Below are 21,508 nucleotides of genomic sequence, written 5' to 3'. Positions count from 1 at the left end.
ATCCTCCGGCTCCAGTGAGCGCTTCTCTCCAGCAGTGAATTGTGCAGCCCACAGAGGCTCACTGCTAATGCTGCTGCAATGTTAGAGATAGGGTCAGCGGGGGTCTACTATCTCCTATGTCCATGGGGTGCCGTATGATGACACCGATAGTGTCTTGCTACTGCTGTGAACACAAGATGTCAACCCCCAGTGCTTTCTTTAAACTCATGTAACACACGAAATCTGTTTCACATGCATTCAAAACTTGGTTATAACAGCATGTTATGCTACATTACAGTGATATACTAATGATCTACAAATGTGGTATCTTCCGTTTAAACTGCCGCAGCGCCGGTAGGGGCCCGGTGAGCAGATGAGAGGGGCCCAATGCAGGCCCCCTCTGCCCACTGGGCCCCATACGCCAGTCAGGGCAGTAATGCCCTGATGGCAGCCCTGAACATGGCACACATGTACCGCTCGCAAGCTGGAAACATTCGTATATATGCACCACTCACAAACTGGATTCATAGAGCACATGTGTTTAGAAGCCGAAGTTAGGCACTAAAATTCATTAAAACCTACTATTTATTTCCTCTTTAAAAGCATCATAATGGAACACACCAGCCTACCGACAGGTAGCCACATGCCACTCACAACCTCGCTGTACACACATGCACCACTCATAAGTCGGATACATGGTAAACACACTCCACTCACAAAAAGAATGGCGCACTTGCTCCATTCACAGGCGTCATATGAGACACATGCTCCACTCCAAGCTGGAAACATGGCACACACTCCTCTCCTCCATTGCAAAGATAGTACTACTTCCGTGTACACAATTTCCTAGCCAATGACGAGGATGCAACAGCAAAGGGGTTAATCTTTGATGTGTAAATTTTGCAATCTCCTTAGGCTCAGGTTGCAAATTGAGTGGAAATCATATCCCAACACCGTTCACACTTCAAAGTGTTGATTCGGGGTTCCAGTGTGGTGCGGATTGATGGAAAAAGACCCTAATGTTGGTTTTCTTGTAGAGGATAGTGTATATTGAAAGGCCTTAGTTGGTCACCACATTGCACCTTAAAGGGTGAAGAATTGTTTACCTATAGCATGTCTCGAAGTCAGTGGTACTAAGGCGCCACCCATCACTTAGCCGATGTTAGACCAATGGATACCAAGGCGCCACCCATCTCTTAGTCAATGTTAGATCAATGGATACCAAGGCACCACCCATCACTTAGCCGATGTTAGGTCAATGGATACCAAGACGCCACCCATCACTTAGCCAATGTTGGATCAATGGATACTAAGACGCCACCCATCACTTAGCCGCTGTTAGATGTATGGATAACAAGGCACCACCCATCACTTAGCCGATGTTAGATGAATGGATACCAATGTGCCACCCATCGCTTAGCTGCTGTTAGATGAACCGATATCAAGGGGCCACCCATCATTTAGTCATTGTTAGATCAATGGATACCAAGGCACCACCCATCACTTAGCCAATGTTAGATCAATGGATACCAAGGTGCCACCCATCACTTAGCCGATGTTAGACCAATGGATACCAAGGCGCCACCCATCTCTTAGTCAATGTTAGATCAATGGATACCAAGGCGCCACCCATCACTCAGCCGATGTTAGATCAATGGATACCAAGGCGCCACCCATTACTTAGCCGATGTTAGATGAATGGATACCTAGGTGCCACCCTTCGCTTAGCTGCTGTTAGATGAACCGATATCAAGGGGCCACCCATCATTTAGTCATTGTTAGATCAATGGATACCAAGGCACCACCCATCACTTAGCTAATGTTAGATCAATGGATACCAAGGCGCCACCCATCACTTGGCCTGTTATGATCTGGTGGCCTAGGAGCAGCATGAGACGGACTCTGGAGAAGGTGGTCCCTGTACTGACCGCAAACCCTGAACCTAGAAGCGCAACTAGAAGTAGCCGTGGGGGGTACCTAACACTCCCTAGACCCCTCGGCACAGCCTAAGATCTAACTACCCCTAAAGACAGAAACAGGAAACCTATCTTGCCTCAGAGAAAATCCCCAAAGGATAGGTAGCCCCCACAAATATTGACTGTGAGAGGAGAGGGAAATAACATACGCAGAAATGAAATCAGATTTTAGCATAGGAGGCCATACTAGCTAAAAAGAAAGAATAGAACAGAGTACTATGCGGTCAGTATGAAAACACTAGAAAATATCCACCGCAGAAAATACGGATCACCACATCTGACTAAAGACATGGGGGTATATCTGCATCTCCAGAGAAACAGCTAGGCTGCAAAAATCCTTCACAGACAAAACTGGACAAGACAAAAACATGAATATGCACAGAACTATAAGGTCCACAGCAGGTGGACAGCAAAAACCAAGCCAGGACTTATCTTTGTAGAAAAGCACAGCAAACTGGAGAGACCAGCAGGGAAGTGAATCCTTCAAGAACAATGAACAACTGGCACTGACCAAAGGATCCTGCAAAGCTATATACCCCAATCAGATTTGCAATTAGTAGATACACCTGTCCACTCCTGCAGTCCAGGCACAACTGCATTACCCTCTACAACCACCAGAGGGAGCCCAGAAGCTGAATTCACAACAGTACCCCCCTTGAGGAGGGGTCACCGAACCCTCACCAGAGCCCCCAGGCCGATCAGGATGAGCCCGATGAAAGGCACGAACCAAATCAACGGCATGGACATCAGAGGCAGAAACCCAAGAATTATCCTCCTGGCCATAACCCTTCCACTTGACAAGGTACTGAAGCTTCCGCCTCGAAAAACGAGAATCCAAAATCTTCTCAACAACATATTCCAACTCCCCATCGACCAATACAGGGGCCGGAGGATCAACAGAGGGAACAACGGTTTCCACATATTTCCGCAACAAAGATTTATGGAAGACATTATGAATAGCAAACGAGGCCGGAAGCGCCAGGCGAAAGGACACCGGATTAATAATCTCAGAAATCCTATAAGGACCAATAAATCGAGGCTTAAACTTAGGGGAAGAAACCTTCATAGGAACATGACGGGAAGATAACCAAACCAGATCCCCAATCCGAAGCCGGGATCCAACACACCGACGACGATTAGCAAAACGTTGAGCCTCCTCCTGAGACAGCACCAAATTGTCCACCACATAAGCCCAAATCTGCTGCTACCTGTCGACCACAGAATCCACACCAGGAAGGTCAGAAGGCTCAACCTGCCCAGAAGAAAAACGAGGATGAAAACCAAAATTACAAAAAAAAGGCGAAACCAAAGTAGCCGAACTAGCCCGATTATTAAGGGCAAACTCGGCCAATGGCAAAAAAGCCACCCAATCATCCTGATCAGCAGACACAAAGCATCTCAAATAGGTCTCCAAGATCTGATTAGTTCGCTCAGTCTGGCCATTTGTCTGAGGATGAAATGCAGAAGAAAAAGACAAATCAATGCCCAGCTTGGCACAAAAGGCCCGCCAAAACCTAGAAACAAACTGGGAACCTCTGTCGGACACAATATTCTCCGGAATACCATGCAAACGTACCACATGCTGAAAAAACAACGGAACCAAATCAGAAGAAGAAGGCAATTTAGGCAAAGGCACCAAATGAACCATCTTAGAAAATCGGTCACAGACAACCCAGATAACCGATATTCTTTGGGAAACAGGAAGATCGGAAATAAAATCCATAGAAATATGTGTCCAGGGCCTCTCGGGAACCGGTAATGGCAAAAGCAACCCTCTAGCGCGGGAACAGCAAGGCTTAGCCCGCGCACAAATCCCACAGGACTGCACAAAAGAACGCACATCCCGCGACAAGGAAGGCCACCAAAAGGACCTACTAACCAAATCTCTGGTACCAAAAATCCCAGGATGGCCAGCCAACACAGAACAATGAACTTCAGAAATCACTTTAGTAGTCCATCTATCAGGAACAAAGTTTCCCCACAGGACAGTGGTCAGGCTTATCAGCCTGAAATTCCTGAAGAACTCGTCGCAAATCAGGGGAGATGGCAGAAAGAATCACCCCTTCCTTCAAAATGCCGACCGGCTCAAGAACCCCAGGGGAATCAGGAAAACAACTCCTAGAGAGGGCATCCGCCTTAACATTCTTAGTACCAGGAATGTACGAGACCACAAAATCAAAATGGGAGAAAAACAGGGACCATCGAGCCTGTCTAGGATTCAGCCATTTGGCAGACTCGAGGTAAATCAGATTCTTATGATCCGTTAGGACCACAATACAGTGCTTGGCCCCCTCAAGCCAATGTCGCCACTCCTCAAATGCCCACTTCATAGCCAACAACTCCCGATTGCCGACATCATAATTGCGTTCCGTAGGCGAAAACTTCCGAGAAATGAAGGCACACGGTTTCATCAAGGAACCATCAGAATTCCTCTGAGACAAAACGGCCCCTGCCCCAATCTCAGACACGTCAACCTCAACCTGAAAGGGAAGAGAAACATCTGGCTAACGCAACACAGGGGCAGAAGTAAATCGGCGTTTAAGCTCCTGAAAGGCAGAAACAGCCGCGGAGGACCAATTTGTCACATCAGCACCTTTCTTGGTCAAATCGGTTAGAGGTTTAACCACACTGGAGAAGTTGGCAATGAAACGACGATAAAAATTAGCAAAGCCCAAGAATTTCTGAAGGCTCTTCACAGATGTGGGCTGAATCCAATCATGAATGGCCTGAACCTTAACCGGATCCATTTCTATAGATGAGGGAGAAAAAATGAAACCCAAAAAAGAAACCTTCGGCACTCCAAAGAGGCACTTTGACCTCTTCACAAATAAAGCATTATTACGGAGGATCTGAAATATCATCCTGACCTGTTTCACATGAGACTCCCAATCATTGGAAAAAATCAAAATATCATCCAAATATACAACCATGAGTTTATCAAGATAACTCCGAAAGATATCATGCATGAAGGATTGGAACACAGATGGAGCATTAGAGAGCCCGAATGGCATCACAAGGTATTCAAAATGGCCTTCGGGTGTATTAAATGCAGTTTTCCATTCGTCACCCTGCTTGATACGAATAAGATTATATGCCCCTCGAAGGTCAATCTTAGTAAACCAGCTAGACCCCTTAATCCTAGCAAACAAATCAGTAATCAAAGGCAAGGGGTATTGAAATTTAACCGTGATCTTATTCAAGAGGCGATAATCAATACAGGGTCTCAAGGAGCCATCCTTCTTGGCAACAAAAAAGAACCCCGCTCCCAATGGTGAAGGAGATGGCCGAATATGCCCTTTCTCCAAAGACTCCTTAATATAGCTCCGCATGGCGGTATGTTCAGGCACAGACAGGTTGAAAAGTCGGCCCTTAGGGAACTTACAACCTGGAATCAAGTCAATAGCACAATCACAGTCCCTATGCGGTGGAAGGGAACTGGATTTGGGATCATCGAATACATCCTGGAAGTCAGACAAAAACTCAGGAACTTCAGAAGAGGGGGAAGAGGAAATTGACATCAAAGGAACCTGATCATGAACCCCCTGACAACCCCAACTAGTCACAGACATGGATTTCCAATCTAACACCGGATTATGTAGCTGTAACCATGGAAAACCCAGCACAATATCATTATGCAAATTATGCAACACCAGAAAACGACAATCTTCCTGATGGGCTGGCGCCATGCGCATGGTCAGCTGTGTCCAAAACTGAGGTTTATTTTTAGCCAAAAGTGTAGCATCAATGCGCCTCAAAGGAATAGGGTTCTGCAAAGGCTGCAAGGGAAAACCACAACGTCTGGCAAATTCTAAGTTCATTAAGTTCAGAGCGGCACCTGAATCCACAAATGCCATGACAGAAAATGATGATAATGAGCAGATCAAGGTCACAGATAACAAAAATTTAGGTTGTATAGTACTGATGGCAACAGAACTAGCGATTCTCTTAGTACGCTTAGTGCAATCAGAAATAACATGAGCAGAATCGCCGCAGTAAAAACACAACCTATTCTGACGCCTGAATGTTTGACGTTCAGCTCTAGACAAAATCCTATCACACTGTATAGGCTCAGGGCTCCGCTCAGAGGACATCGCCACAGTGTGCACAACTCTGCGCTCGCGCAAGCGCCGATCAATCTTAATGGCCAGAGACATGGAATCACTCAGACCAGCAGGCGTGGGGAACCCCACCATAACGTCTTTAACGGATTCAGAAAGACCCTTTCTGAAAATTGCCGCCAAGGCATCCTCATTCCATTTAGTCAGTACAGACCATTTTCTAAATTTCTGGCAATACAATTCTGCCGCTTCTTGACCTTGACACAGGGCTAACAAGATTTTCTCAGCCTGATCCACAGAATTAGGCTCATCATACAACAACCCCAATGCCTGAAAGAACGAATCAACATTAAGCAAAGCAGGATTTCCAGATTCCAGGGAAAATGCCCAATCCTGTGGGTCACCACGCAGCAGAGATATAATGATTCTAACCTGCTGAATAGGATCACCAGAAGACCAGGGTCTTAATGCAAAAAACAGTTTACAGTTATTTTTGAAACTCACAAATTTGGATCTGTCACCAAAGAATAAATCAGGAGTGGGAATCTTAGGTTCTAAGGTAGGAGTCTGAACAATGAAATCTGAAATACCCTGAACCCTAGCAGCAAGCTGATCCACCCGAGAAACTAACTCCTGAACATTCATGTTAATACTAGACTCCGTAGCCACCCAGAGGTAAAGAGGGAGGAAAATACCAAACAGGCTAAGGAAAAAAAATGGCTCAAAAGCTTCCCTCCCTTCTTCTGAGATGCAATTAACTCATTGTTGGCCAGTTGTACTGTTATGATCTGGTGGCCTAGGAGCAGCACGAGACGGACTCTGGATAAGGTGGTCCCTGTACTGACCGCAAACCCTGAACCTAGCAGCGCAACTAGAAGTAGCCGTGGGGGGTACCTAACACTCCCTAGACCCCTCGGCACAGCCTAAGATCTAACTACCCCTAAAGACAGAAACAGGAAACCTATCTTGCCTCAGAGAAAATCCCCAAAGGATAGATAGCCCCCCACAAATGTTGACTGTGAGAGGAGAGGGAAATAACATACGCAGATATGAAATCAGATTTTAGCATAGGAGGCCATACTAGCTAAAAAGAAAGAATAGAACAGAGTACTATGCGGTCAGTATGAAAACACTAGAAAATATCCACCGCAGAAAATACAGATCACTACATCTGACTAAAGACATGGGGGGTATATCTGCATCTCCAGAGAAATAGCTAGGCTGCAAAAATCCTTCACAGACAAAACTGGACAAGACAAAAACATGAATATGCACAGAACTATAAGGTCCACAGCAGGTGGACAGCAAAAACCAAGCCAGGACTTATCTTTGTAGAAAAGCACAGCAAACTGGAGAGACCAGCAGGGAAGTGAATCCTTCAAGAACAATGAACAACTGGCACTGACCAAAGGATCCTGCAAAGCTATATACCCAAGTCAGTTTTGCAATTAGTAGATACACCTGTCCACTCCTGCAGTCCAGGAACAACTGCATTACCCTCTACAACCACTGGAGGGAGCCCAGAAGCTGAATTCACAACATTAGCCGATGTTAGATTAATGGATACCAAGGCGCGACCCATCACTTAGCCGATGTTAGATGAATGGATAACAGGGCGCTACCCATCACTTAGCCAATGTTAGATCAATGCATACCAAGGTGCCACCCATCACTTAGCCGATGTTAGATGAATGGATACCAAGGCGCCACCCATCACTTAGCCGATGTTAGAAGAATAGATAACATGGCGCCACCCATCATTTAGCCTGTGAGACTGTGAGCCATCGCGGGCAGGGTCCTCTCTCCTCCTGTACTTGTGTATGCCTTGTTTTACTCCTGTTTACTGTACTTGTCTATATTTGCCCCGTTCACATGTAAAGCGCCATGGAATAAATGGCGCTATAAAAATATATAATAATAATAATAAAGTTAGATCAATGGATACCAAGGCGCCACCCATCACTTAGCTGATATTAGATGAATGGATACCAAGGCGCCACCCGTCACTTAGCCGATGTTAGATCAATGCATACCGAGGCGCCACCCATCAGTTTGCCGATGTTAGATCAATGGATACCAAGGTGCCACCCATCACTTAGCCAATGTTAGATCAATAGATACCAAGGCGCCACCCCTCACTTAGCCGATGTTAGATCAATGGATACCAAGGCACCACCCATCACTTAGCAGATGTTAGGTGAATGGATACCAAGGCGCCATCCATCATTTAGCCGATGTTAGATCAATGGATACCAAGGCGCCACCCATTACTTAGCTGATGTTAGGTCAATGGATACCAAGGAGCCACCCACCACTTAGCCAATGTTAGATCAATGGATACCAAGGTGCCACTCACCACTTAGCCAATGTTAGATCAATGGATACCAAGGCGCCACCCATCATTTAGCCGATGTTAGATCAATGGATACCAAGGTGCCACCCATCACTTAGCCGATGTTAGGTCAATGGATACCAATGTGCCACTCACCACTTAGCCAATGTTAGATCAATGGATACCAATGTGCCACTCACCACTTAGCCAATGTTAGATCAATGGATACCAAGGTGCCACCCATCATTTAGCCGATGTTAGATCAATGGATACCAAGGCACCACCCATCACTTAGCCAATGTTAGATCAATGGATACCAAGGAACCACCCATCCTTAGCCAGTGTTAGATCAATGCATACAAAGGCGCCACCCATCACTTAGCCGATGTTAGATCAATGGATACCAAGGTGCCACTCACCACTTAGCCAATGTTAGATCAATGGATAACAAGGCACCACCCATCACTTAGCCAGTGTTAGATCAGTGGATAAGCATTGTAAGTTTGAGGTTTGGATGGCATGTCTCTGCACTGTTTGTCACTTTTAAGTAATTTATTCTTTTTATACAAAACTAGCTGAAGAGCCCGGCGTTGCCTGGGCATAGTAAATATCTGTGGTTAGTTATAGCACCTCACTTCTCTTATTTTCCCATCACGCCTCTCATTTTCCCAATCACATCTTTCATTTTCTCCCTCACTCCTCTCATTCCCCCCTAACACTTGTCATTTCAACCTCACATCTGTCATTTTCTGATCACTCCACTATTTTTCCTCACTCCTCTCATTTTGCACTCACACCTTTCATTTTCACCTCACACCTCTCATTTTCACCTCATCACTTCAGTATATACATGTTTGTCATCTCCCTTATATATAGTATACATCTGTATGTCATCTCCTGTATATAGTATATACCTGCTGTGTGTCATCTCCTCTATATATAGTATATACCTGAATGTCATCTCCCCTGTATATAGTATATACCTGCTGTGTGTCATCTCCCCTATATATAGTATATACCTGAATGTCATCTCCTTCTATATATAGTATATACCTGTATATCATCTCCTCCTGTATATAGTATATACCTGTGTGTCATCTCCCCTGTATATAGCATATATCTGTGTGTCATCTCCTCCTGTAGATAGTATATACCTGCATGTCATCTTCTATATATAGCATATACCTGTATGTCATCTCCTCCTGTATATAGTATATACCTGTAGGTCATCTGCTCCTGTATATAATATATACCTGTGTGTCATCTCCTCCTGTATATAGTATATACCTGTATGTCATCTCCTCCTCTATATAGTATATACCTGTGTGTCATCTCTCCTGTATATAGTATATATCTGTGTGTCATCTCCCCTATATATAGTATATACCTGTGTGATCTCCTGTATTAGACCTCGTTAACACGTTATTTGCTCAGTATTTTTACCTCAGTATTTGTAAGATAAATTGGCAGCCTGATAAATCCCCAGCCAACAGGAAGCCCTCCCCCTGGCAGTATATATTAGCTCACACATACACATAATAATATAAGTAATTGGTCTGCACACTTCCGAATTAATTTAGTGGTGCTGGTATATTGGACAAAAAGTCCGAATAACAATAATACAGAAATATATCGCACTCACAGGTGGAATATCATGCAAAAGAATGAACACTTTATTGTGTACCAAAACAACGTGGCATAACAGTACAAATGAAATTAATCAAGCGTTGCAAATAAATTGACGTTTCGGACTAAGACGTTTCGGACTAACCAAGTCCTAATCATATATTGCTTTAATAAAGTAGTAAACTAACGCGCTCAAGAGGAAGGAGTAATCGCATTTAGTACGTATGCTAGCAACCTGGTACGCAGCGTTAATGTGGGGAAAATGTCCCATATGCTGAACCTTGAATCTCTGTCAGGAAAAGCGGCGCTCCCGCGCCCTGCTATTGCTGTGTGTCATACACATAATAGACAGGTCATGTGACTGACAGCTGCTGTATTTCCTATATGGTACATTTGTTGCTCTTGTAGTTTGTCTGCTTATTAATCAGATTTTTATTTTTGAAGGCTAATACCAGACTTGGGTGTGTTTTAGGGCGAGTTTCGTTTGTCAAGTTGTGTGTGTTGAGTTGTGTGTGGCGACATGCATGTAGCGACTTTTGTGAGATGAGTTTTGTGTGGCAACATGCGTGTAGCAACTTTTTGTGTGTCGAGTTGCATGTGACAGGTTAGTGTAGCAAGTTGTGTGCAGCAAGTTTTGCGCATGGCGAGTTTTGCGCGTGGTGAGTTTTATGTCTGGTGCCTTTTGAGTATGTGCAAGTTTTGTGTGAGGCAACTTTTGCATGTGTTGCAAATTTTGTGCATGTGGCAATTTTTCCGCGTGTGCAAGTTTTGCGTGTGGCAAGTTTTCCATGAGGTGAGTTTTGCAATTGTGGCGAGTTTTGCGTGAGCCTAGTTTTTGCATGTGGCGAGTTTTGCACGTGGTGAGTTTTGAGCGGCGACTTTTGTGTTTCGAATTTTATGTGGCGAGGTTGGTGTATGTGTGGTGAAATGTGTGCTGAGGGTGGTATATGTGTTCAAGCACGTGGTAGTGTGTGGCGCATTTTGTGTGTGTGTTCATATCCCCGTGTGTGGTGAGTATCCCATGTCGGGGCCCCACCTTAGCAACTGTACGGTATATACTCTTTGGCGCCATCGCTCTCATTCTTTAAGTCCCCCTTGTTCACATCTGGCAGCTGTCAATTTGCCTCCAACACTTTTCCTTTCACTTTTCCCCATTATGTAGATAGGGGAAAAATAGTTTGGTGAATTGGAAAGTGCGGAGTTAAAATTTCACCTCACAACATAGCCTATGACGCTCTCAGGGTCCAGACGTGTGACTGTGCAAAATTTTGTTGCTGTAGCTGCGACGCCTCCAACACTTTTCCTTTCCCTTTTTCCCCATTATGTAGATAGGGGCAAAATTGTTTAGTGAATTGGAATGTGCGGGGTTAAAATTTCGCCTCACAACATAGCCTATGACGCTCTCGGGGTCCAGATGTGTGACTGTGCAAAATTTTGTGGCTGTAGCTGCGACGGTGCAGATGCCAATCCCGGACATACACACACACACACATTCAGCTTTATATAGTAGATTTGTGATAATCATTGATTACTTAGCCAATGTTACATCAATGGATACCAAGGCGCCACCCATCACTTAGCCAATGTTAGGTCAATGGATACCAAGGTGCCACCCATCACTTAGCCAATGTTAGGTCAATGGATACCAAGGTGCCACCCATCACTTAACCAGTGTTAGATCAATGGATAAGCATTGTAAGTTTGAGGTTTGGATGGCATGTCTCTGCACTGTTTGTCACTTTTAAGTAATTTATTCTTTTTATACAAAATTTGTGATAATCATTGATTACCTGTTTTGAAGATCCTCACAGCTGGAGCCTCTTGTTTATGATAAAAAGATACTTCATTAGATTTTTTTTACTAATTTTTGAAGTTGTTATTTTGACATTTTTTTTTATTAAATATTTTAAAGAAACATGAAGTTGAATTACGCGGTTAGAGAAACACTCGGTGCAGTTTTTGGTGCACACTGTAAAAGCTGGGATCTAATGTATATCCTATGGATTCCAAGCCTGACACCGATGGTATGGAAAATCCAAACCACAAGGAAGTTACTTTCCACAGAAAATAACTGCACCATGCCCATGTATTGCTGGGGTGTCTCATGCCCATGTATTGCTGGGGTGTCTCATGCCCATGTAACGCTGGGGTGTCTCATGCCCAGGTAATGCTGGGGTGTCTTATGCCCATCTAATGCTGGGGTTTCTCACGCCCATGTATACCCATCTAACGCTGGGGTTTCTTGTGCCCATGTAACGCTGGGGTTTCTTGTGCCCTTGTAATGCTGGGGAGTCTCGTGCCCTTCTAATGCTGGGGAGTCTCGTGCCCTTGTAATGCTGGGGAGTCTCGTGCCCATGTAATACTCCGGTTTCTTGTGCCCATGTAATACTGGGGTTTCTCGTGCCCATGCAATGCTGGGGTTTCTCGTACCCATGCAATGCTGGGGTTTCTCGTACCCATGTAATGCTGGGGTTTCTCATGCCCATGTAATGCTGGGGAGTCTCAAGACCATGTAATGCTGGGTTTTCTCATACCCATGTAATGCTGGGGTGTCTCATGCCCATGTAATGCTGGGGAGTCTCGTGCCCTTGTAATGCTGGGGAGTCTCGTGCCCATATATAATACTGGGGTGTCTCATGCCCATGTAATGCTGGGGTGTCTCATGCCCATGTAATGCTGGGGTATCTAATGCCCATGTAATGCTGGGGAGTCTCGTGCCCATATAATGCTGGGGTGTCTCATGCCCATGTAATGCAGGGGTTTCTCATGCCCATGTAATGCTGGGGAGTCTCGTGCCCATATATAATACTGGGGTGTCTCATGCCCATGTAATGCTGGGGTGTCTCATGCCCATGTAATGCAGGGGTGTCTCATGCCCATGTAATGCTGGGGAGTCTCGTGCCCATATATAGTACTGGGGCGTCTCATGCCCATGTAATGCTGGGGTGTCTCATGCCCATGTAATGCTGGGGTGTCTCGTGCCCATGTAATGCAGGGGTGTCTCATGCCCATGTAATGCTGGGGAGTCTCGTGCCCATATATAGTACTGGGGCGTCTCATGCCCATGTAATGCTGGGGTGTCTCATGCCCATGTAATGCTGGGGTGTCTCGTGCCCATGTAATGCTGCGGTGTCTCATGCCCATGTAATGCTGGGGAGTCTCGTGCCCATATATAGTACTGGGGCGTCTCATGCCCATGTAATGCTGGGGTGTCTCATGCCCATGTAATGCTGGGGTGTCTCGTGCCCATGTAATGCTGCGGTGTCTCATGCACATGTAATGCTGGGGTGTCTCATGCCCATGTAATGCTGGGGAGTCTCGTGCCCATATATAGTACTGGGGTATCTCATGCCCATGTAATGCTGGGGAGTCTCGTGCCCATATATAATACTGGGCGTCTCACGCCCATGTAATGCTGGGGTGTCTCATGCCCATGTAATGCTGGGGTGTCTCGTGCCCATGTAATGCAGGGGTTTCTCATGCCCATGTAATGCTGGGGTGTCTCGTGCCCATATATAATACTGGGGTGTCTCATGCCCATGTAATGCTGGGGTGTCTCATGCCCATGTAATGCAGGGGTGTCTCATGCCCATGTAATGCTGTGGAGTCTCGTGCCCATATATAGTACTGGGGCGTCTCATGCCCATGTAATGCTGGGGTGTCTCGTGCCCATGTAATGCTGCGGTGTCTCATGCACATGTAATGCTGGGGTGTCTCATGCCCATGTAATGCTGGGGAGTCTCGTGCCCATATATAGTACTGGGGTGTCTCATGCCCATGTAATGCTGGGGAGTCTCATGCCCATATATAGTACTGGGGTATCTCATGCCCATGTAATGCTGGGGAGTCTCATGCCCATGTAATGCTGGGGTGTCTCGTGCCCATGTAATGCAGGGGTTTCTCATGCCCATGTAATGCTGGGGAGTCTCGTGCCCATATATAGTACTGGGGTGTCTCATGCCCATGTAATGCTGGGGTGTCTCATGCCCATGTAATGCTGGGGTGTCTCGTGCCCATGTAATGCTGCGGTGTCTCATGCACATGTAATGCTGGGGTGTCTCATGCCCATGTAATGCTGGGGAGTCTTGTGCCCATATATAGTGCTGGGGTGTCTCATGCCCATGTAATGCTGGGGAGTCTCATGCCCATATATAGTGCTGGGGTGTCTCATGCCCATGTAATGCTGGTGAGTCTCATGCCCATGTAATACTGGGGTGTCTCATGCCCATATATAGTGCTGGGGTGTCTCATGCCCATGTAATGCTGGGGTGTCTCATGCCCATGTAATACTGGGGTGTCTCATGCCCATGTAATGCTGGGGAGTCTCGTGCCCATGTAATACAGGGGTGTTACCCATATCCTCAGTACAACATGCAGTAATGCTTCCCAGTTACACCATGAAATGCCGGCTAGAGACGAGCAGATCAGGCAAAATTCCAATTATCCTTTTTCCTCAAATCTTCACGGGAAATTTGATTTACGGAGAAGCTGTACACCGAATATTTAATGTCTCGTATTCTGCATAATAAATGTTAGATGTAAAAAAATGTAGACGCTCTATGTCTGAGCTTGTTATAGGGGCACTGAGTGGTTGTCATTGTTATTAAGGCATAAATAGGACTCTCATCGATCAAACGTGTATTATGAATCAACAGACTGACACGGCCTGGAATTTTCACAGCGTCCAGACTTGGCCCTTAGAGCAGAAGAGTTGTGCATCCCGCGGCTGTTACATGTTCATTGAGTGCAGATGCCGCTTTCTCTTGCACTCATCAAATCCCAGCAATTGATGACAGCTTGTAGTAATGATTGCCATCTTTAACGAAAGGAGGGTTCCAACCCCCACCGTGTGATGTACACGGAGCTAATTCCGCCCGATCCCGTCTCTACAACCATCAGGGGGCTGTTGATTGACTACTGATAGACTTTAAACACAGACGCGTTAGCGGAAAGTGGCTATTCTCCAGTGTATCCAGGAACGATACCAGACTACCGCGCCATGCATTCCGAAAACTGGAAGATGACAGCTCTATTATTAGGAGCTCAGAGTAAAAGTAAGAGGAGTGACAAGGTTTTATCATGTGTTGAGAGTGATGGAGCATGCCACGAGCCAGATGATGCCAACGCTGTCCGGGCCCTGAACAACACATATTAATTGGGTCGACCTGACAATATGTTGACATGAGTGAGGATGCCGTATTTCCCTACACATATTTTATTTACGATTGTAGAAGAGCAGCATAGCAGCATATACAGTGGGTACGGAAAGTATTCAGACCTATTTACATTTTTCACTCTGTTTCATTGCAGCCATTTGGTAAATTCAAAAAAGTTCATTTTTTTCTCATTAATGTACACTCTGCACCCCATCTTCACTGAAAAAAACAGAAATCTAGTAATTTTTGCACATTTAATAAAAAAGAAAAACTGAAATATCACATGGACATAAGTATTCAGACCCTTTGATTAGAAGCAAACTTTTGAGCTAGTACAGCCATGAGTCTTCTTGGGAATGATACAAGTTTTTCACACCTGGATTTGGGGATCCTCTGCCATTCTTCCTTGCAGATCCTCTCCAGTTCCATCAGGTTGGATGGTGAACATTGGTGGACGGCCATTTTTAGGTCTCTCCAGAGATGCTCAGTTGGGTTTAGGTCAGGGCTCTGGCTGGTCCTGTCAAGAATGGTCACAGAGTTGTTCTGTAGCCGCTCCTTTGCTATTTTAGCTGTGTGCTTATTGTCATTGTCTTGTCGGAAGGTGAACCTTCTGCCAAGTCTGAGGTCCAGAGCACTCTGGAAGAGGTTTTCATCCAGGATATCTCTGTACTTGGCCGCATTCATGTTTCCTTCAATGACAACCAGTTGTCCTGTAACTGCAGCTGAAAAACACCCCCATAGCATAATGCTGCCACCATGTTTCACTGTTGGGATTATATTGGACAGGTGATGAGCAGTGCCTGGTTTTCTCCACACATACTGCTTAGAATTATCACCAAAAAGGTCTATCTTCATCTCATCAGACCAGAGAATCTTATTTCTCATAGTCTGAGTCCTTCATGTGTTTTTTTAGCAAACTCTATGCGGGCTTTCACATATCTTGCACTGAGGAGAGGCTCCCTTCGGGCCACTCTGCCATAAAGGCCCGACTGGTGGAGGGCTGTAGTGATAGTTGACTTTGTGGAACTTTCTCCCATCTCCCTACTGCATCTCTGGAGCTCAGCCACAGTGATCTTGGGGTTCTTCTTTACCACTCTCACCAAGGCTCTTCCACGATTGCTCAATTTGGCTGGATGGCCAGGTCTAGGAAGACTTCTCGTGGTACCAATCATTTAAGGATTATGGAGGCCACTGCGCTCTTAGGAACCTTGAGTACTGCAGAAATTCTGTTGTAACCTTGGCCAAATCAGTGCCTTGCCACAATTCTGTCTCTGAGCTCCTTGGCCAGTTCCTTTGACCTCATGATTCTCATTTGGTCTGACATGCACTGTGAGCTGTGAGGTCTTCTATAGACAGGTGCGTGCCTTTCCAAATCAAGTCCTATCAGTTTAATTAAACACAGCTGGACTCCAATGAAGGAGTAGAACCATCTCAAGGAGGATCACAAGGAAATGGACAGCATGTGACTTAAATATGAGTGTCTGAGCAAAGGGTCTGAATACTTAGGACCATGTGATATTTCAGTTTTACTTTTTTATTAAATTTGCAAACATCTCTACATTTCTGTTTTTTCAGTCAAGATGGGGTACAGAGTGTACATTAATGGGAAAAAATGAACTTTTTTTGAATTTACCGAATGGCTGCAATGAAACGAAAAGTGAAAATTTTAAAGGGGTCTGAATGCTTTCCGTACCCACTGTATATATATATATATATATATATATATATATATTACAGTTGTGCTCAAAAGTTTACATACCCTGGCAGAATTTTTGCTTTCTTGGCGTTTTTTCAGAGAATATGGGGTTTATAACACCAAAACTTTTTCTCCACTCATGGTTAGTGGTTGGGTGCTGCCATTTATTGTCAAACTTGTCAAACTACTGTGTTTTCCCTTTTTAAATCATAATGACGACCCAAAACATCCAAATAGCCCTGATCAAAAGTTCACATACCCCATTTCTTATTGCCCTGTATTGCCCCCTCTAACATTAATGACATCTTGAAGTCTTTTGTGGTAGTTGTGGTTAAGGTTCTTTATTTTCTCAGATGGTAAAGCTGCCCACTCTTCTTGGCAAAAAGCCTCCAGTTCCTGTAAATTCCTGGGCTGTCTAGCAAGAACTGCACGCTTGAGATCTCCACAGAGTGGTCTACCTGACTGTGGTTTTGTTTTTACAGAGCCCCTGATTTTCCATTTGTTAATCACAGTTTGAACGCTGCTGACTGTCATTATCAATTCCTTGGATATCTTTTTGTCTCCCTTTCCTGTTTTATACAGTTCAACTACCTTTTCCTGTAGATCAGTTTACAATTCTTTTGTTTTCCCCATGACTCGCAATCCAGAAACATCAGTGGCTGGGTGAAAAATGCAAGAGTCTGTCTGGATCCCAGAAACTCACTCAGCTTTTATGCACACACACTGATTACAAGCAAACAGTTCACATGTGAGGATGTTACCATTAGTAGCCATTCAAACCAATTTTTGTCAACTTCTGTGCATGTTATCAGGCCAAAATCACCAGGGTATGTGAACTTTTGATCAGGATCATTTGGATGTTTTGGGTTGTCATTATGATTTAAAAGAGAAAACACAGTAGTTGGACAATAAGTGGCTTCACCTAACCACTATCCATGAGTGGAAAAAAAGTTTTGGTGTTATCATTCATATTCTCTGAAAAAAGGACAAGAAAGCAAAAATTCTGCCGGGGTATGTACATTTTTGAGCACAACTATATATATATAATATATATTTCTATTTTTAGAGGATTTCTTTCTAGCTTTAGTCCATCGAAGATATAGAGGGAATTAATAGGTGGAGAGCAGTTATTGCATCTCTCGATATTGAAAAAGTTTTTGACTATGTGCAATTTACATTGTGTCGTACCAGATGCTTTTTTAACTGCTTAATTGCTCATTTGCGCTTTGAAGGGAAATTCTAAGTAAAAGAAATTATTACCTCTGTACTGTTGTTAATAATTAATACAGATCACGGAGGACATCCATAACCCATTTTTTCCTGAAAGCAAGAACATTTCCAAGAGGAATTGAAAGCTGCAGCTGGTTGCACATGCGCCCTGCAGCATCATTCTGGGTGTATGGCACCAACGCTTGTGCAATCTTCATCAGTGCCATGGCCGCTCCATTCAACTCTTCCTGGAAGTGTTCTTGTAGCCTACTAGTGGAGAAAGAGAAACATGTTCTGGTGATCAGTGGGGCTACAGCCAATCCAACAATTATCATCTATCCTGTAATGCCCACTATTTGTTTTGCCTCTGCGCAGTAAAGAATCCATAACGTTTTCTTTTTTTCTTGACTTGTCTGCATCAGGCTTTGTTACGTAATTTTTTGCATGTAAAATACTATGTAGTTAAATGTATCAAAGAAGGAAAGGTATCCAGCAAGAGATCCATCAGTGAATAATTATCTACAGTGCCTTGTGAAAGTATTCGGCCCCCTTGAACTTTTCAACCTTTTCCCACATATCATGCTTCAAAAATAAAGATACTAAATGTACTGTATATTTTTGGTGAAGAATCAACAAGTGGAACACTATTGTAAAGTTGAACGAAATTTATTGGTTATTTTAAATTTTTGAGAAAATTCAAAAACTGAAAAGTGGGGCGTGCAATATTATTTGGCCCCTTTTCTTTCAGTTCAGCAAACTCACTCCAGAAGTTCATTGTGGATCTCTGAATGATCCAATGTTGTCCTAAATGCCTAATGATGATGATGATAAATATAATCCGCCTGTGTGTAATCAAGTCTCCGTATAAATGCACCTGCTCTGTGATAGTCTCAGGGTTCTGTTTGAAGCACAGAGAGCATCATGAAGACCAAGGAACACAACAGGCAGGTCCATGATACTGTTGTGGAGAAGTTTAAGGCCGGATTTGGATACAAATTGATTTCCAAAACTTTAAATATCCCAAGGAGCACTGTGTAAGCGATCATATTGAAATGGAAGGAGTATCATAGCACTGCAAATCTACCAAGACCCGGCCGTCCCTCTAAACTTTCATCTCAAACAAGGAGAAGACTGATCAGAGATGCAACCAAGAGGCCCATGATCACTCTGGATGAACTGCAGAGATCTACAGCTGAGGTGGGACAGTCTGTCCATAGGATAACAATCGGTCGTACACTGCACAAATCTGGCCTTTATGGAAGAGTGGCAAGAAGAAAGCCATTTCTCAAAGATATCCATAAAAAGTGTTCAAAGTTTGCAACAAGCCACCGGGGAGACACACCAAACATGTGTAAGAAGGTGCTCTGGTCAGATGAAACCAAAATCGAATTTTTTGTCAACAATGCCAAACAATATGTTTGGCGTAAAGGCAAAACAGCTCATCACCCTGAACACACCATCCCCACTGTCAAACGTGGTGGAAGCATCATGATTTGGGCCTGCTTTTCTTCAACAGTGACAGGGAAGAAGGCTAAAATTGACGGGAAGATGGATGGAGCCAAATACAGGACCATTCTTGAAGAAAACCTGTTGGAGTCTGCAAAACACCTGAGACCGAGACGGAGATTTGTCTTCCAACAAGACAATGATCCCAAACATAAAGCAAACTCTACAATGGAATGGTTCACAAATAAACGTATCCAGGTGTTGGAATGGCCAAGTCAAAGTCCAGAGAGGCCATACGGGGCCCATTGCACCTAAGGGGAGACCGACATGACAGGGTTACGGGGGACTTGGTGAGCTAACGAAGGTAGTTGGCCGGGAAGGATGGAATAGCAGGGGTTAATAGCATGTGAGGGAAGAGATAATGGTCAGTTTTTCAAATTAGAAGGAGGTGGGGTTAAAGTTAGGAGGGGAGGGGTAGTATAAGAGTGAGCACGTATCTGATGCAGGCATTCATTTTAAGTACCCACCTGACGTGTAAGGAATCTGCAGGGTACTGCTTCAATGGAGATCGAAGCCTTGCTTCAATGCCTGAGGGACGCAGCCGGCTCTCAGGGTACAGATTGACTGCAGGCATCAGTTAACAGCCTGCTACAGCGGACAGCAGATGGAGCTTCCCAGGCTCAACCAGGTGGGCGCCGGCCGTGGAGGTCCAGGCCTCCGGCGCGCTTAAGCCCCGACGTTGTTCCCCGGGTCCAATGCCGAAATTGGAGCCCCTCCCAGGACCCTCCAGTAAGCAGCGGAGGCCTCGGTCCTTCTGCCTCGCGTCACAATGCCGGGAGGAATCCACCTGAGAGGCAGGGCCTACATTTGGGGGAGGAGCCAACCTCCCCACCATCTGTGAGGATGCAGCGAGGGGCAGCAGGAGCTGTGGGCGCCAGCACGTCTGCTGGTCCTGCTCAGCATGGGAGACTTAGGGAGTTGAGGGGACGGGGGCCATATTCGGCGACCCCTCAGTGCCAGAGAGAATGCGGGCGGCATCCGGCCGGCCTGAATAACAGCGCGCTGCCCGATGTAGCGCAGTGCGCTGCACCATTAACGTTCAGGGGCAAGCAACATCAGCCTCTTACGGGCGACAGTCGGTCGCTTCGGCCTCCAGTCCTAGGGACACTTCTGTGGCATGGGGTCAAGCGTATCCTTACGGGCAGCAGGATGCTGGCCCTGCTCCCATTGCACAGCCCACATCAGCACCGAGCACTGCAACACAATTAGTGGCAGTGGCGCCTGACGATGGCTGGCGGTCCTTGGAGCAAGAAAGCAAGGGAGCTGCAGATTCCAGCACAGACCAAACCAGGATGGGTTTAGGACAACTACACCAGGAATCCAGATCTTCGGCTGCTGGGTTCACAGCACCCAGGCAGCTAGGTGAGAACAATTATCCTTTACTTACTAACCCTTGTTTAGCTTCCCCTGATACTAGGAGTGTGGATGTTTTTTCAGGGGTAGCTGGCGGGGGTATGGGGGTCCAGGCATAACAGAGGGGTATTACCGTCTGCTGCCTGGTTGGAGAATTCTGGGGCGTTCGCAGGAACCGGGGGCTCCTCTGAAGTTTTAGGTATTTGTGGCAACTCAGGGTCAAGTGTGGGTGTTGCGGGTTCTTCAGGGGAAAATTGGCAGCGCATCTAGAGCTATGACGCCAGTTGATCGGTCAGGGATTGTGGCTTTAGAGGGATCAACTGGGGAAAAAGAAAAAGGACGCAATTCGCTTGGACGATACAGCTAGAAGGGAAGTGTACGTGTGTTTTGAGGGTCCTTTGGGGGCTCATTTAAAACAAGAGGTGAGGGGAAAAAATGGAGGGGAGAATATGTAGAGATATTTTCCCTATTGCCTCTAGAGCGTTTTAATTTAGACAGAGTGAGGAGGGAGGATTGAAAAAAAAGAGGATGAAGAGAAAAGGAGGTATAGGTTGATTCCAAGATCTTTTTCGAATTGGCTGCAAGCTTTTGCTATCTTAGCTAGTGTTATTGGAGAA

General features: G+C 45.3%; 1 protein-coding gene across 1 annotated transcript in view; it reads left to right on the top strand.

Annotated features, from left to right (window-relative positions):
* The window catches only part of LOC138671242 (melatonin receptor type 1B), a 222,473-nt gene that overhangs the window by 180,449 nt on the left and 20,516 nt on the right, over positions 1-21,508 (top strand). The window lies entirely within an intron of this gene.

The sequence above is a fragment of the Ranitomeya imitator genome, chromosome 3 (genome assembly GCF_032444005.1).
Source record: "Ranitomeya imitator isolate aRanImi1 chromosome 3, aRanImi1.pri, whole genome shotgun sequence".
In the NCBI taxonomy this organism is placed as follows: Eukaryota; Metazoa; Chordata; class Amphibia; order Anura; family Dendrobatidae; genus Ranitomeya; species Ranitomeya imitator.
Note: the sequence above shows the minus strand (reverse complement) of the source record. Positions and strands in the feature narration are given on the sequence as shown.